The following is an 18,199-nucleotide window of genomic DNA, read 5'->3' as shown; positions in this document are numbered from 1 at the left end:
AAAATTTTACTTTACAATTGCTATTTTTCCTCAATGATAGCTTTGTCTATTACTGTCATTAATAACTTCCTCCATTTTCATACACATTCAAAAAAATTTAAAACTCCATTTCCTTTTTTGTTATTTTTTAATCCAGATTTCACTGACAGCTGAGGAGAACAAAAGATGTGATAGGCTTATGGTCATTTCTTGAGTCTTCGCCTGCTCAACATTTTTACTTTACAGTGTTTTTCTCTCTATTTTGTTCTTCCTCTTGGATGTATTTATAGAAACTTTTCTTATTTCCTTTGAGTCCTTTCATTTTGCTTTCTTGAGTCTCTTATTGTGTGCCTGCATTTCTTGACAGCTAGCTTATATGTATTCCTTTCAATCTCCCCTCTTTTCCATTTCCTATACAATTCCATTTTGTATTTCATCACTTAGAGAAACCCACACTCACCCATAGATATTTTAAAATCTTCTCTGTATTTTTAACCTATCTTGGGATAGGTTTTGAGCTTTCCATGCTGAGTTCACCTTAAAACTCATTTCTTCCCCCCTTTTCCCTGCCCCTAGCAGTCTGCCACTGACTTCATTTGACTTGATTATTTGCCTCAATACCCTAATCACAAACTCTTCAAGTCTAGCCACTCTTCACTATACTAGAGATATTGACTGAGTATTTAACAATTATAAGGGACTTGGTCTGAAAACAAAATGGGACATTTTACACACATCTCTACGGTGCTGAACAAATATGCAAATGGGTGGTTATTACCATTGCATATTAAGTCCTTCTGAGTCACTGAGCTAGGACTGACCTCCCTGAGCTAGGACAAGAGAAAGTCCAGATGACCTCTCTATGGACAACTATTGTTGGTCAGCTGATGGATCTAATGAACAAAACTGTGACAGCTGACACTATTGCCAAGGTTAATTTCAGGTTCACTCTGTATCCAATTTCTCCTTGGACTCTGTAAATTTCTTAAAGTATTGTTGGCAACAAAGTATAGTTCTGAACCCTCAATTTGTATATTATATTTGTAAATATAGCCCTGGACCTCTAGAAGATGATGTCATAAGAACAGCTTAGCTTAAAAATCAAAGTTTCAAGTTAAAGACCTTCTAGTGAAACCTACAGACATATATTTTCAGACCCAGAACCCTGGAAAGTTTTGTTAACCAAAATCTACTTCCAGACATCAGACCTGCTCCAGCCCAGATTTAATCATTTAAATTTCATTGTATGATGTCATTCCAGTAATTCATCATGTGCACTTAGATGAAAGAACTAAATCCAAGGAAATTAGACTAAGACTCTGCCTCCCCAAACCAAAAGAAATATAGAGAAGATATAAAAGACACTGAACCTACAGATTGCCTGTGAACCATCAGGGTGGCACACTTATGCGCAAGGACAAATACTATTCAAATTACCTCATTTCACCTGACTGGCACTAGTTGAAAAAGAAACATATTAATATTAATTTCAGTCTGGCTGTATCTATTTGAATCTTTCATTTAACAATATCAACATTCCTAAGTCTGATCATTTTAAAGACAGGTTAATATTCATTAGTAACTGATGGTTTCTCCCAATTATTCTGAATGGTTGTTTTCAAATTAAGAAAATTATTACATTCTAGACATTGTAGAACCTATAAAGTAAAGATGAAAATGAACTTCTACCCTTCTCTCAAGATACTTTCATATGAATCATAATCTGGGTAAAAATACCTGTTTTTTACAAGGCTTCACACCCTTGCAAATTTATATATATATATATATATATATATATATATATTCATATTTATTATTTACAGATGTTTATGGAGAATATGAATATATATTACATAATATATATCATATAGACTCTTTATATTCCTATATACAGAGGGCCACAAGCATCTGGATAGCTAAAAAGCAAATGATCAAGCATAAAATCAAGCAGGCTCTCACAGGAATTAGAAGAAGAGAAATCCAACTTTCCAAACCTGGAACCAAGACTGTCTGCTAAAGGATCACCCTCTGCCCTATCCCCTCAAGTAGAAAGCAGGGTGTTCTCCAAACATATCTGTAAATAAATGACATATTAACTTCGTCATGAATAAAAGAAAAAGGACAACTTTTTGTACCATGAAGAAAGGATAAAAGCAAAATACCATCAACATTAAGTGGATTTTTTTCCTTTTTATAGATTTTACATTTTAAATACATATGTCATGACATTTTAATGTAGCAGTTCTGAAATGGAGAAATAGCACATTGATTTTGTGCCCCAGAGAAAAATAAACAATAGCACTTTCAAAAAAGGCTTTGGCCTGAGATTCCCTTGAACCATATAAAGGACATTTATCCCCAAACTGAATGACACTGATAATGACTGCAGTTCCTTCACTACTCCTTCCATCTAAATATTCTGGTTTGATACTATCAGTGAGGTCACTGTGATGCCCAGGCTGTAATATAATGTGCTGATGAAAAACTGCTATGAATTCAGATTGACATAAAGAGTACCACCAAATTCAGAATAAACTGCATCAATATAGGATCAATAAAGAAAGATTGACGGATATCCTTCATGTATTTAGCTATAAAAACAACTATAAAATCAGAGAAAATTTTACTGAGGCATAAAAAAATAAATGTATATCCAAGTAGCATATGTGTTAAATATTTTTCCTACCTGAAATCCATTTCCTTTCTATTTTTAGTTTGTTAAAGACACACTCTTGTGATTATTCCTAGTACTCCTAAATTGAGATGGAAGAAAATACTTTTGTGAGGATCAAAATAGATGTTAAAGAGGTTTTAAAAATGTATAGTCTACTTTTGATGCAGGTAAAACCTATTAATGGTGATATAAGTTACATCTGGACACAGAGGAATCATTGAATTTATCCTAGCTTTAAATACGTCATCTGGAGATCCTTGTTGACATGTGTTATCTGAGGTCTACTGGGCATAAAGAAAGTAAAATAATATTTGTATACTTTTTTATAATATGAAAAACACTACTAACTCCACTAAAAGATACACACTGGATTCTCATTAAAATATCCTAATTAGGATGTATGATGAAAGCCTAATTTTTAGATGATAATACTTATTATAAATTTTCTTCAACCTGACTTACATTGCAAGAAGCCAAATTCGCAGAACGGAGTGTAATATTAGGCAATAGCACGTACAAACAAGTTGGTTTACCCAGAAAAATTATAAACTCAAATGCCATTTTGACAATGGGAAACTCCTGTTTACCATTTTATAAAAATTACAAATAAATGAAGTCTTCTTCACTCACTTTGCCTTTTCTCTCTGATCACAGTAGAAGCCCCAGTGAAGAGCCTTAAAGAAGCAGCCCGGGATCATGCATTCTCTTTGCCTCTTGGAAAACAGGGAAGCCTCCATGGCAAGTTCCCACCTCACATAGGAAGAGAAGGGCCAAATAAAGGGAAAAGGACTCCTCTTAAAGATATAAAGAAGGTGTCTCATTCCTCTACATCCAATAGTACTTGTGTACAATGCTTTAAAAGACGGAAGCGAAGTTTGATGGGCCTGCCTGCAATTACCAATGCCATCATGTGCTCTGGACTCTACCCATTTTTACTGAGTGTATAATCTACATAGTCATTTCTGAGTACTACACCATAATCTGATTTCACCAAGGCCTCCAAAAGCACTGTTTTGTTTTTTTGGTTTTTTTTGCGATACGTGGGCCTCTCACTGTTGTGGCCTCTCCCATTGCGGAGCACAGGCTCCAGACGCGAAGGCTCAGCGGCCATGGCTCATGGGCCCAGCCGCTCCGCAGCATGTGGGATCTTCCCGGACCGGGGCACGAACCCATGTCCCCTGCATTGGCCGGTGGACTCTCAACCACTGCGCCACCAGGGAAGCCCAGCACTGTGTATTTTAATTTCCATTTTCATAAGACTATTTGGGCAAGCTCAAGTGGTAATGCAAAATTCTTTATTATAGGATGCTTCAGAGTTTCAGATTTAAGACAATGACAACTTAATTCAGTTGGCATTAGAGCTATCCGAATTTTTTTTTTTTTTAATCCATAGACTTTTTTGCAAACAAACTAGTTGGCTCAAATTTGTTAGTCTCACACTCCTGCTGAGGCTCATTTTATATTTCACATGCAAGAATCTGACATCTCAGAAATGTCAGTACAAATCACACATTCAGCCTAGTCATATTCATTTTCAGTACAGTCAAGTCTTCTCCCAAAGACCAAGTAATTTGATATAAATACTCTACCTTTCAAATTGGGGACAAATTAAACCTTGGCATTTTCAGTAAAATATTTGTTTACATTAATAAAATAGATTGATACTGTTTTTTTGTTCTTTCATGATTCAGAACAAGCCCCAAATTAATTATATTTGTCAACACTTTGTGATTAGCACATGTTCTATTGGAACTGAATTTGTGTAGCTTTCCAGATAAAATTATAGATTAACTGCTCCTGTAAGTCCATTAAAATGACAGGGGAGGGCTTCCCTGGTGGCACAGTGGTTGAGAGTCTGCTTGCCGATGCAGGGGACGCGGGTTTGTGCCCCAGTCCGGGAAGAACCCACATGCTGCGGAGCGGCTGGGCCCGTGAGCCATGGCCACTGAGCCTGCGCGTCCGGAGCCTGTACTCCGCAACGGGAGAGGACACAACAGTGAGAGGCCCGCGAATCGCACAAAAAAAAAAAAAAAAAAAAAAAAAAAAAAAAAATGACAGGGGAAAAAAGGAAGAAGAAGAAAGGAATAACTCCAGAAGGACTACAGAACACAGGTATACATACAATACCCAAAAAATGTCAACAAGTTTTGGAAAGATGAAAACCAGGTCGATGAGAGTTTAGTAATTATTAAAACAGGAAAAATTTAAAACCTGAGAGAAAATGCAAGAGAGAATGTCCACAGGAAGCAGCCAATTTATGCATTAGAAACCCAGAAAGACTTAGGAATTGGAAACACCAGATATTTCAAAATGTGGGGATCATGGTAAGACTAAAAATAAAAGAAGTATTTGAAAATCAGTTTAACGGAGCAGTTAGACCTCCCAATTTCCTTCCTAACCCTAACCATTCACAAGACTACTCCTATCAACTTTGGTATAGTATTTGAAAAACTTAGGCTCTGGACACAAGGATGAATACTTCAGTAACAGCTGAGACTATGACACAATTTAATGATGAAGAACAGAAGACTCCTTACAAATACAAAGTTATGATTTCTCCTACACAGTCCAGGACTCTGGCAGCCAGATTATACTCCCCAGGGCTACAACTAAAGGATGTTTCTTGGACAAACAATTCAGCCCAAAAGAAAATACATACTGATAGTGAAATTTAGACATCCCCAACAAATGGATGATTCTGCCAGATCACGCTACAGTGAAGTCCAACAGCCAAAAAAATTCTTCCCAAACACCAGAGTCTCCAGTTTTTAGTGCTTCAATCCTAAATATGAACAGATTGTCAAAGATCAAACAATTGAGGAAAGCCTTCAACATAAATGTTAGAAAATTAAAAAACAAAACAGGGAAGAAAACTAATGCAGAGAAATAGGTATAATACAAGAAATAGGAGTCAACTTCAAAATGTGTTTATGTAATTAATATCCTTGAAGGTATTGTTCTGTGAAAACAGAACAGAATGCTATTTTTTAAAAGGGACAAATAGAGAAAAAAGAGAGACCTTTTGGATATAGAAATACAATAGTTAAACCTTCAGTTGAAATTTTGGAAGATGAAGTTGAAGACATCTCTCAAAAACTAATATGAAAGAAAAAATTAAAGAAAAACAACTAGACAATTTATCTGGGAAGTTCAACTGCTGACCAACAAAAGTCCTAGGGAAAAAAAAGGTAAAAATAAAATGGAGGAGAAACTTGTTTACTTTTCTCTAAACTGAAAGACGTGTATTATTTATCACCATAACTAATGAAAAATCACTAACACCAAAGCACATCAACATTAGGTTTCTGAGCTCTAGAGATAAAGATATTCTAAAATCTTCCAGAGATAATGATGATGAAACAAGGAGAAAAACAAAGAGGAGGCGCACAAAGGAGAAACAGATAAAGTTACGAGCAAAGATACAGGAATAAAGTTGGTGTTTTCTCAAAAGTTTTCTATTTTAAAATTTTCTCCAAATAATTAGTCAAGTTATAAGGTAGAATAAAGACATTTTTAAATAAAGTCTCAAAAATTTGACCTCTCTTGTACTATATTTAAAACAGCTACTCCAAAAATGGTGGTTGGAGACATATGAAAAAGGACATGGGAAGCAGAAAATAATGGTTCTATTTTATGAAGAGCAAAGGGAATTCCCAGGACGATGGGAGGGAGGACATGCCATGTTGATGACTGTATAAGAGACCGAGACAGCAAGCAGTCTCCTTTGGACCAGGAACATGAAGGGCACCAGAAAAATGTCTCCAAATGAAAGAAAAAAAGCAACTGGTAGATTACCTAATATGTTTGGCCTCAGTGAGAAGCATTCTTTTTTAAAATTAACTTTACATGTAGGAATAATTTTAGATTTACAGAAAAGTTTGCCAAGACAGTCCACAGATTTCCTGTATATTCCTCATTTAGTTTCCCCATGGTTAACACCTTGAATTACCATGGTATATTTGCCAAAACTAAGAAACTGACATTAGCTCTTTACAGAAAAATAAAGTCCAGACTTTCATTAGATTCCACCAGTTTTTCCATTAATGTCTTCTGTCTCTTCCCCGATCCAATCCAAGCTACCACACTGCATGGAAATGTCTTCCCCAGTCTCCTCTTGTCTCTGACAGTTTCTCAGACTTTCCTTGTTTTTTGTGTAACAGTTTTGAGGAGTGTTAGCCTGGTTTCTGAGCTTCTCAGGTGTTTTTCTCATGACTAGACCAGGGTTAAATTTCATCTCCTGAAGGGGGTAACATCTACATATATTATTTGAATATTTCTATAAAGAAGATGTGTCTCTTCTCCCCCATTTATTTACTTATTTAATAATTTATTTATATCAGTGTATAGATTCACTTATATTTATTTTTTCTTTAGGTAATAATCCAATACTACTCAAAGTGCTCCAGCTTTAGCCATTAGATTATCTTTTGGGTAATCTCCTGTGTCTCTGTGACATAACTCCATCCTCCCACTTTCAGAGTACTTCACTACTTTCTGGCCCTACAAGATGCTCCTGGCTAAACTCACACTTGCCCTGCCCCAGCCTGAGAGTCAGTCATTTCTCCAAGGAACACTGATTCCTTTTATTGGAAAATGGTATTAGAAAACAGGATCTGGGTGTGCCGAGTGTGCTCACTGCTAGCAAACACATCATTGCTTCCAGGCAAGTAAGAGCCATTTTATAGCTTGTCAGAGTGCGGGTGGAGTGTAAGTAATGGGTACACAGAGAAAAAAACAAACCAAAAGAGGCAATTTATAATTCTAGTTTAAAAAATGTTTCAAGAGAAAGCAAATGTAATTATAATGCAGTACTTTGGTATTTTTCCTCAGTTATAACAATATTTACATATCCATAATGATGTAAATACTTAACATTGTTTCATTAAACCAAAAAATATGACATAATCTCATGATAAGAATGGGCATTACAGAAGTGCTTGTGAGTTTAACTGAAAGTGGATGGCCTCTGAATACAAATATTCATCTACCACAGCAGAAAAATCAATAGATAATATCAAAAATTAAATTAAGAAACAGCAGTATATGTAGTTTATTTAGAAATGTGCATGTAAATGCTAGAAGATTCAGCTAAAGTGTTGGACATTCTTAGCTCTGGGGAGTGGTGTCTTGCAGGTGAAGCATGTGACCACTTTTAATTTTTATGCTATTATATTTTAAACTAAGTACATATAGTCCATGATAGAAAGAAAAAAAAGACTTTAAAAATCAGTTATCCAGGCTACCTTTGCGTAGATTATGAATGCCCTTCTTGCTTCTTTACTGTAGTTTCCAAACTTTCCAAAATACGTATGAAATTTCATCAGTGATTGAAAAAAGGTCTCAATTAAAAAAGGAAACAAGCATACCTACATAACAGCAGATAATATTTTGTAAAAAGTAATCAAGTTAGGTTAAACTGAAATTTTTTAAAATATGATTAGCAATACTAGAAATAGAAACTTGTCTTGGGAAAAAAAGTCCTTTGTTACGGAATATCAATGTAAGAAGGAGGCAGAGGAAGACAGAAAATCATGTTCTAGGTGTGAATTTAGAAGAGACGCCTTTATACCACACAAAGAGATACAGCTAATACAAGGAAAAACAAAAGATTTTAAATATTCACATGTCTATATTTATGTGTGTAAACTAATTTGGCTACTTCTGCTTGTTTTAATAGGAAAATACCTAGAGATGCCAGATCTTCTGCAAATTCTAAAGAATGTTATCTTCTTCTATCTCATTTCAGAAATTGGGGAAATTCGCAACTAGGAAGAAACTGAATAGTTCCTGAAGCTCACATTGTACTCATTCTCAAATGCCTTGTGCTCTCATGCAGTGCTAATCCTACATACTAGAAAGGACTTTTGAAGATATACAAAGCAAAGTGAGGAAGAGGTTAGAGTAACATCATAGGCTCATCTAACTAAATACTCAGACAGAACCACATTACCTAGAGATGGTAATAGCATATGCCTTAGTTCTCTAAAAACCTGATTTCCTCAGCAGTAAACTGTGCATAATAATGGTGCCTACCTCACAAAAATGCAGTGAAGATTAAGCAAGGTACTATGTCCAAAATACTTAAAATCCTGCTTAGAAAATAATGAGACCCACAAATTGTAGCTAGTACTTGTATTTATGTACATACTGGTATCATTTAAACCATTATTATCACTGCTGTTTAAATCAAGGGAATTTACTTAAATGTTACATGCAGAGAAGTAAAGCCACCGTGGGTACCTGGGTTATGCATTATTTAAGCCACAGAAAAAGTAAGAGCCAGGTAGGCCCAGTGCCTGCAATTATTTCATGCATCCCCCACGCCCCCTCCAATCTATATTTCAGATCACCCGTCCAAATGCAGCAGATTCAGAAACACGAATATGTATCATGATGAAACTTAAATGAAGTTTCTTAAATACCGATGACATCAGAAGTTAATAGAGAACTAGACTCCTTAAAAGATATATTTTTTTAACATTAAGATCAATTTATTATAATGTAGTTTAACCAAGTCCAAAGACCTTCTCTTTCCTGTGGCCTAGGAATGCTCTGGTTTGTCTGAAGCCTGATTATTTATCATTTAACATTAACTATGAGGAGGTGTCTCCTTGGAAACACTCTTCAGGAAATGATTATTTTTTGGAACTTGACTTGGCACCTTCTATGTATAGAAAACAGATAACTGAGCAATCTGTAATTTCCTTTTAGAGAGTTGAAGTTAGTTAAGTTCATCAGCTAAATCATAAGCATTAACATCAATATCTCCAACTGGTTAGATACCAAATTTGTGTTCTAGGACATTATGATAAAACAAATGTCCAACTGTTGTTAAGTATTAAAAATTTTGTCTCATGAAACAGATGTGTGCATTGTATTTTTGCCACAGAATTAGTATGGATTGTGGGTAAAACTTATTTTTGAGTTGGGATCGTGAGAAGTTGTGCAACCCCATGAGCCTTAGTTGTATATTGTATAGATATATTAAGATAATACTTTTTAAAGCATTTAATATAGGACCTACTCAATAGGTTATTTATTTTTTGGCTGCATTGGGTCTTAGTTGCGGCACGCAGGATCTTTGTTGAGGTATGCGGGGCTCTTTGTGGTGCGTGGGTTTCTCTCTAGTTGTGGCATGAGGGTTTTCTCTTCTCTAGTTGTGGTGCGTGGGTTCCAGAGCATGTGGGCTCTGTAGTTTGCAGCATGAGGGCTCTAGTTGAGGCACACGAGCTCAGTAGTTGTGGTGGTGGGCTTAGTTGCCCCGTGGCATGTGGGATCTCAGTTCCCTGACCAGGGATTGAACCCCAGTCCCCTGCATTGTAAGGCAGATTCTTTACTACTGAAGCACCAAGGAAGTCCCCTAGATAATTAATAGACTATTAATTGTATAATCATCATCATTTTAAAGGTAAAGCATCAAGGCTATTTTCCCCAAAGTCATATAGTTAATAAGAAAATAAATCAATAAAAATTAATTTATTTTTTAATTTGCTTTTCCAAGCCCCAAAATATTGTTTTTCCTATTGGCAACAATTTAAGTGGCAGAACTGAAGTTTGATCCCAGCAATTCCAACTCATTCTGCAAAACCTTAGTTTTATCTCTCACAGTAAATTGCTGAAGGATTATTTGCTAAGACATAAACTTCTCCCTCCCGCCTTTCCCAACTGCCTTCCTTCCTTCCTTCCCTTTGTCTTGCTTGTCAATGAACAGTGCTTACAGCTAGGGGAATGAAAAGAAAGTGTTTATTGAGTTCCAAAAATGGTTCAAACGGTTCAAACATCCAGCACATGCTCACACTGAAAGATTCCCTTTTTTGCAGTCACTAATGGGAAAACCACAATAAGAACCTATGACTTGCCCTAGGGCAACAATATTTTACAGTCTGTCAATTCACTGAAGCCCCAAAGTTGCCTCAAATTTGAACAGTGAAAAGAAAAAGAGAGGATTTTATGATGGATCAAGGGAAAGGGGATCATGTAGTGGCCTGAAGCTAGGCCAAGGGCACATCCCTCAACACAGTAAGAAATTATTCTAACAATCTCAAAAATGTTGGAATTTAGTATGGCTTTGATTATTTTATACATGTTTCAAAAAGCAAATACATGTTTCAAAACGCAAAGCATATTATCTTTTTATGAGAATCCATACAAGTGTTTCTTAACAAATCAATCTTTGGTATAAAGTAAATCCAGCTAGCTTATTAAATTATAGTCCATAAAATATTTAGAGGCTTTCAGAACCAGAGGATACTCAGACTTTCCTAACTTGTTTGGTCAGAGAATTATTTCTGGGGTGCATTTCTCCCAAAGAAGAAATTCCATAACTAACCAACTAAGCTTGGAAATCATTTGGTTAAATAAAGCTCAGCAACATTTTTCCTTTCTTCTTTCCTTCTCTTTATTTTTTTAAACTCCAGTATTTCTTGGAGCCTTTAATATGCTAGAGTGTGTTGTGAACTTCAAAGGGGAAAATACTGAACGCTTTATTTTCCAAGCTTTTGTGACCAGAGATATTTTTTCTTATAGTACACCTATGAAGTGGTTTTGCTAAAGAACGTTTAGAAAAAAGTGCTAATGTAATCTAGAGGATCATACATAGGACAAAACTGAAGCCAAAAATTGAATTGTTTTTCTCAAGAACAACCAGCTAATTAGTCATACGTTAGAGGTGGACCTTGATCTCCTGATTCCTAGTCCAGGATACTTTCTACTCCACCATTCTAAATATTAAAGACCTCTCCTGAGACAGAAATGTAGTTTGCAGCTAGGGAAATTATGTGTTTTTATATTATGCTAAATCGAGTTATGTGTCAAAAATCTAGTACTTGATGATAGGAATGGAAATATCCTGGATGAAAAGTTGGGATTCTTAGTAACAGTCGTGATCATTGTTAACATGACTGCTTTCATCTCTCTCTCAGGAAATGGAGACCATCGTTCATCGGCCACATCATAAGAGTATTAAGAAGATAAAACAGTAGGCCTAAAAATGGAGCCAAAGATAATACACAAAGAAAGTGCATTGTTATTGGTAATAAACATCATTCCTGTTTTCTTAGTTTTCAGAACTTACTTTGGGCAACTACTCTAATGTATTTCCTCTCCTAATATGTTGTCTCAGGATGTCCAGTGAAGTGCCTTTACCAGTCTTCAAGAAAAAGAAAAAAATTATCAATCATCTAATACTATTTAACACCAACGCAAGAAAAAAATACCTTGAAAATACGTAAGATATATAATGGGTCAAGGAATTGGAAAATCATCATTTTCAAACACTGCAATATTCTAGTAGAATGTATAAATATGAGACAGTAGGGGACGGATAAGCTGAGATGAAGTGAGAGAGTGGCATTGACATATACACACTACCAAATGTAAACTAGATAGCTAGTGAGAAGCAGCCAGCAGCTGCATAGCACAGGGAGATCAGCTTGGTGCTTTGTGACCACCTAGAGGGGTGGGATAGGGAGGGTGGGAGGGAGACGCAAGAGGGAGGAGATATGGGGATATATGTATACGCATAGCTGATTCACTTTGTTATACAGCAGCAACTAACACAACATTGTAAAGCAATTTTACTCCATTAGAGATGTTAAAAAAAAAAAAAGAATTTACTGGTGAAATTCCCTGATAGAATAATATGAGTTTCGGTCTAAGCCCAGGTTTTAATACATTTAGTGTACAAATGCAAAAGAAAGGTGACATTTTAGAAATAAGCAACTGGAAAAATATCCACAGAGGATTCATTCTGTTATTTCATAGAAGGACAATCTTTCCATCTGTTCATTCATTCAGTCAACAGATATCTATTGGCTACTCAGAATGTGCCAGGAATTATTTTACCTCTATGAGGGGTGGGGTAGATTGGTAAAGAAAAAAGAAAGACTATTGTTCTCATTAAGTTTGCATTCATATAAGTAAAATGAACAGTAATGCAAGAAAAAAAACAGATCATTTAACAAAGCACTTTAAAGATAATAAAAACAGGCTAATGAGATAGAGAAGGCAGAGAAGGGAGAGGGAATACTTGGACGGGAGAAAAATATTTGAATAGGATAGATAAAGAAGGCCTGTCTGAGGAAGTGACCTGTGAGCTGACACCCAAGTGAGGAGAACACACTTAATGGCCGTTTGAAAATCTGGGGGAAAGGGCTACTTTTGAGTGGGAGTCATTCTGTCCCATGGAAGCGGTAAGACCATGATTTAAAATTCCATAGGGCAAGATAAAGAAGGATCATGCCAAAAACAAAAATGAGGAAGAAATGGAGAAGTATGACAACCAAAGAGATTGTAATACTAACAGATGCAGCTAGAGTGGCGAGTATAGGCAGAAAGACAGCGCTGGTGAAATCTGTCCTTCCACAGACATAGGGGCCTCTCCAAAAATAAGAAAGCAGCCCTGAGATCTTTCTTCAAGGTGCATTTGACAGAAGATAACTCACAGATTAGAAAGGAGGCAAAAAGAGCAGCACACACACACAAATGGAATACCGGTTAAGTTAGTTAGCTCAGCCCAGCAGTACATGTTACAGGAAAACAAAGCCCAGGAAAAATGAATACAACCTTCCAAATGTGAAAAACAGCAGCTATAAACAGATAAAAATGGTAAAGATGGAAACGGATAAATGAGAGAAGATATTAAAGCAGTATAGGGAAATTTTCTAAATTAATGGAAATGGTTTCTAAATTAGACTTAGGAATGTGATGAAAGAACCTGAGGCATCTCAAGGATTAGAATGCTTCTAGAGAGGTTGGATCCAAGTATCACCTCAGAGAAAAAAATTAAGAATCCAAAGAAATAATAATCTAAAAAAACAGGATCCAGCCTAAGACCAAAATTTCGCCTTTTAACTCTAAGTGGCTAAAAAGTTAAACTTACTCCTCATTTAGGAAGGGTGTACTAAATAAGACTCGCATTCAATATACACATTATATTACACATCTTTTTATTCATGCTTGCCCCACCCCTGCCCTCCAGCTCATGTTTAGCACAGTAACCCCTGTTTGACATAAGGCAGATGCCAAAAAAATATTGGCCTATTTTTAGTGTAAAGTGCAATGACTTTGGAAATGGATCTGGTACCTTAATTTCTTGGGCCTATAATAAAGTGGTACTGGCCTCTCTCAGAAGAGAAATTTGAAATACAATATCGTTTTCCCTTTCTAGTCACTCACTCCCTTAGTCTTCCCCAAGTACATATCTAAATCCAGATAGTATTTTAATTCACCATCAAGGGTATGTTGTTATCAATATATCCAAGTTTGAGGTCACCATTTAGGTCAAATTTACAAGGAGGTAGTAATTTATAACAGGGTATATTAGTCTGCTGAATCTGCCACAACAAAGTACCACAGACTGAGTGGCTTAAACAATAGAGATTTATTTTCTTTTAGTCCTGGAGGCTAGAAGTCCAAGACCAAGGCACTGTTAGAGTTGCTTTCTGGTGAGACCTCTCCTACTGGATTATAGATGGCTTCCTTCTTGCTGTGTCCTCACATGGTCTCTTCTGTGTGTGTGTGTGTGTGTGTGTGTGTGTGTGCAAAGATAAAAATATCTTTCTTATAGGGATGCCTGGATTAGGGCCCCACCCTTATGACCTCATTTGACTTACCTCTCTAAAGGTCCTTTCTCTAAATACATTTACATTGGAGGTTAGCATTTCAACATAAGAATTTTAGGGGGACACAGTTCACTCCACAACACAGGGGTTTTTTTTTAAAAAAAAGAAAAAAAGAATGTACCAGACAAATAGTTTCTGTATGTCTTATATCTTCTTTTGCCTTTTAATAGCATATGTTAGCTACTGCCACAAGACTGCTGTGTTGCAAACCTCCTCTAAATATAGTGACTTAAAACAATAATCCTTGTTATTGAGCTATGAGTAGACTGATGCTGACACAGGGCTCAGAGTCCTGCTGATTTCACCTGGTTATATTCCACACCTTGGGGGATCCTGGATTGAGCTCTAGCTTGGGCTGTGACAGATCAGCTCTGCTCCATGTAACCCTCCCCGCTGGGACCAGCAGGTGGCCCCTGTCTTGTTCATCTCATAGCAAAGGCAAAAGCTCAAGAGAACATGTCTAATCACACTCAGGGGCCTTGCTTATGTCAAATATGCCAACACCCTATTGACCAAAGAAGTTATTTGACTACACCCACAACCAAGGTAGCGGAGTTACACTATCCCCAGGGAAGTGGGGAAAGAGAGTGAATAATTTTTAAAATGTATGTAAGTGAGCATTATATATGCAACTTTTAACCACATTCAAATGTTAAGACACAAGACTTGTATAAAGTTTGGAGTAGAAATAGACTGAACAGAACATTAGGTATACCAGTAATTTGTTTCTAGAGCTTAGAAATGAAGTCTCAATAAATTACAGCTTAATTAAAATTCTACATTGAGATGTGGGTTCCTCAGCAAGTGATAACTTGTCCTGTCTAATTAATTATGCAGGCATACCCTTCAAACCACCCCCCGAGTCCATACTAACCTTCTTTTAAAATGGTCTTAAGAATCCAGTAAGATAATATGTGACACAATTAAGCACAATGCCTGACATAAAGTAGGTGCTCATGAAAGCTTTCATCTAGTTTCTGCCTGCCTGTTATACAATTATAATCCAAACTGGTCATGCACAGCTTTGTTTCTTCTTCTTAATGCCTTAGCTTCCAACGTTTCAAGTTGCAAACTCCTTTCAAGATTTTAAAGAAATTTAATTTATCTGAATACAGCTGAATTAAACTGACAATTTGGTCTCCATTTTAGTGCCAAGACAGGACAATAATTCTGAGTTTGCCAACCATCAGTTCCCCAGAACCTTATTTTAAAACCAGTACCCTTTGGGATCATCCCCAATAGGGGGAGGTCAAACCACAGTTGGTTTAACCTAACATATGCCATAGACATGTAACATTCACAAGGGCTATGTCAAAAGACCTTTGCAAATTCCTACATGTGTAAATGACACTACAGCATATAATTTCTCACATAAATCTGTTGAATGTAATGATGCATTCAAATAACCTCTTCAGACCTCTAATGAGGGCTCTGCGTACCTGATGACAAGCTGAGAACAACAGAGCCACACTGATATTGAAACCAAATGGGTGATAAGGCTCACTCATAGTCTCATGGCTTTTTTTTTTCCCCCTCAGACTCAAGGACACATGATTCAGTCATGAGCCCCCCATGCTTACACGTACTGCAAGTCATGAACTTTCCAGGTTTCCTGTGACTCGTCAAAACTACAAATGTTAAACCGGTGAACTGGTTCACTCAACCATGAGAGGAATTCAGGAGAATATTGGGAAGCAAAAAATACTTGCTAGAATAGGAAATGAAACAAAGCACATACACACACACACAAAAAAAAGAAATAAAGCATATAAACCCCCTGCAGTGGCAGAAATGAGAGACTGCATACATTCCACTCAGCCTTCACATGATCAGGTAAGATGTGCAAAAACCGACTACAAATAGGAACCAATAACTTGAATAACAAGCTCTGCCGTAAGAAATAAATATCCCCCTGCTCCCATTACACAAGGAACATCCATTAGCATATAACCTTCCACTTACAAGTACACATGGGAATCCTGCCAATAGGATACTACATGATGATGATTAAATTACATTACAGAGAGAAGAGCACAAAAAGAGAACTTCTAAACAATTTAATTACAATCACCACATTTACTGGAAGACAGAGTTTGAAATCTCTTATCACCAGCTATTTGTAAGATGAAATTTCAGGCCAGTAGGAGAAAAGCAATACCAGATGCTCTTTATTACCGACCCTTTTGTTCTGTGACAAATGCCCTTCCACTTTAATGTTGGATTGCTCACATAAATACTAAATTCTATTAAGTGGCAGTGATGATGATGATGACGAAGATAGTGCTGACATTTTTTGAATGCCTTCTACCTACCAGCCTCTGTTCTATGTGCCAAACATGAATTATGACATTTAACCATTGCAACAATTCTATAAGATAAATTTTATTGTTTTCCCCATTTTATAAGAAAGGAAAAAGATTCACAGAACTAGTAAGCATAATAGTAAAGACTCAAAATAAGATGGTTTGGCTCCAGAACCTGAGCTCTTTACTAAAAGAGTTTACAGACTGAAGTACTGAAGAGTGATTAATAGCGTTGACCAGAATTCAAATCTTACCTCTTTTGCTATGCAACTTTGGACAACTTACATAAAAACCCTAAACATGAATTTTTTTCATCTGTAAAATGAATATGAATAAACATATTCAATGTCTATTAAGCTCTTGTAAGGCTTAAATGAGATTAAACATGTAAGTCGTACAACACAATTGGTAGAACAAAGAATTCTTTGCTCTTATTAAGAGCTCTATTAGCTCTTACTCTGTTGAAAGGAACTTTGATTTGTCATATGCCACCCTAATTCCTAAGCAATGATTCATTAATTCTAATATTTAGCTTCATTAAAATACATCATAAACTGTATACTATTAAAATACAAAATGATTCTTATTAAAAAGTATAATTTCATGCGTTTTAACATGAAAACTTAGAAATATAGAAGGTGCTGTTATATTTAGGACAATGGCTATAGAATGTAATTAGCCTTTCAGTACTTAAACCTAATGCACATTTTTACATTTCTTTTTTCTCAGTTCCATGTAAAAGGTTGAAATTCTAGGTGTGATCACCTTATATAATGACAGGGAATTTGAAGAAAAATTGTCCAATACCTTTAAGGACTGTCTTTAAGAAAACTCTGAAAAATAACAGCTTGGAACTGTGAAATTATTATATCAACTAGCTACTGATATAAAGCAAACAAGCACACAATCTCAGTGACACGCCACAGCATGCTGATCCTTATTGATTTGCAGGTTCGTGAGCCAGGACAGCTCTTCCTCAGGCTTTGATAGCTGAAGAGGTTCTGCTTCTTGTTGCAGGTCTGAGGTGGGCTGGGTTGCTTTGGCATTGCAAAAGCTCCCTCTGGTGAAGGGGCAACACCACCCAGAGAGGGTTCTTCTCCTGGTTATGGCAGAGGCAGAGCAAGCGGAACACACAAAGCATCTGAAGGTCTAGGGTTGGAACTAATAATGTGTCACTTCTACCTCATTCTGTCGGCCAAACCAAGTCACGTGGCCAAGCTCAAGTTTGAGAAGAAGGAAATACACACTGGCTAGGATGAGACCATAGCAGGGTATGGATGGAAGGAAATGTGAGAAATCAGGGCCAATAATTCAATCGATCAAAACAGCAGAATCTCATTTGTGGGGAAAAAAGACTGAAAAGCAATAACTTGTTGAGGAAGATAACCCTTTCTACTCCCTGATCCCTTGGTTCCTTGATTTCTTTACCTCCTGTAACCTTTTTCTATACCCTGTCTCAACCACCAGCTACCATCTTCACATCTTTTATTTCAAGCAACCCTCCTTCAAACTACCACTTCCTATTCTTCCAGCTTACCTAGCCAAGTAATAATAATTGTATTATTATTAAGGAAATATTTAATATTATTATTAAATAATAAATGTTATGTATTTATTGAGTC

This window comes from Grampus griseus, assembly GCF_964374135.1.
Source record: "Grampus griseus genome assembly, chromosome: 4".
Classification (NCBI taxonomy): domain Eukaryota; kingdom Metazoa; phylum Chordata; class Mammalia; order Artiodactyla; family Delphinidae; genus Grampus; species Grampus griseus.
The sequence above is the reverse complement of the archived record's forward strand: the minus strand, read 5'-3'. Positions refer to the sequence as shown.